The sequence below is a fragment of the Anoplophora glabripennis genome, unplaced genomic scaffold (genome assembly GCF_000390285.2).
Source record: "Anoplophora glabripennis isolate ALB-LARVAE unplaced genomic scaffold, Agla_2.0 scaffold665, whole genome shotgun sequence".
Classification (NCBI taxonomy): Eukaryota; Metazoa; Arthropoda; class Insecta; order Coleoptera; family Cerambycidae; genus Anoplophora; species Anoplophora glabripennis.
Window position 1 is genome coordinate 223,192 of NW_019416757.1, and position 1,161 is coordinate 224,352.

Here is a 1,161-nt window from a genome sequence, read left to right on the forward strand (position 1 = left end):
TTGATATTCTGCCAATGTAACATTTAAAATGTTTGCAAAATCTATGAATGTACACATTCAAACAATCGTTAGTAAAACACCTGAAAACACCATAATAAAGTAATTCTAAAACAGCAACAATTAATTTTACATTTATATTTTTGAGCAATATTTTGAATATAGACTTTATAAGTTGCGGAAACGAAGGTTTAATTATTTCCCAAAAAATAAACGTTGTTTATTTTTACTGGTATCTCCTAAATATTTCCTCCAACTGGTACCTCCTAAATATTTACATACATTAATTAGTTGTTGACTGTAATACGTTTGAAATAGTGTTCTTAAAAGTGCATGTGTTGCAATCGTTTTGAATTTGTATTTATTATTTACATATCGTGATAATAAAAAGTGTGCATAATTCAGAAATATTTTATTAAATCATTGGATTTATCTTAATAATATTTAACAAATCATAAATTAAGTAAAAGCCTAGCTTTTACCCCCGTTACCAAGTCAAACGTATATTTTATTTTTACCCTCAATGTTCGTTTTCTGTTAAAATAGATCAATGCTAGATTAAGTTTGGCACAAGGATTCGTTGCAAGGCATTTTTAAGGTTTAAGGTATAACTTGTTATCTAATCACGAGTACATAGGATTGAAAAATTGATAGGTACACAAGGTGTAATGCTACCCTGAACAAACTTTCTGATTTCTCGTCAAAACAAATCCAAAGAAGAACAAGGTTAAGAAGTGGTCGTGTCGTGTGCCTCTTCTTAGCCTGGCTATTCTTCTGCAATCTGCGGTGGTATTCTGTAACATGGTATGGCAACTACAAGCGATAACCTTCAACTTTTACAATTTTTTTAGTAACTGTCGTTAAATTAATCAGATTTACTTAAAATGTCACAAAAAATTAGAGATGTGCCGTGGACATGTCAGCTGGACATGTCGTGAAAAGTGGACATGTCTCCAGGACACTTCTTTTCAAGATTGAAAAGTTGTATACGCATGCGCGAAATTATTTGTTGCATTAATAATTCCCGCAAAAAATTTTCGAGGTTGGTACATGTAAAATTAAATTTTCTTGTAATTTTATTGGTAATTGTTTAACTGAAACTGATATTTTAAAAATATAACCTCTTATATGCCCACATTTTATTGTTTTTGGCAAAGTTAACGA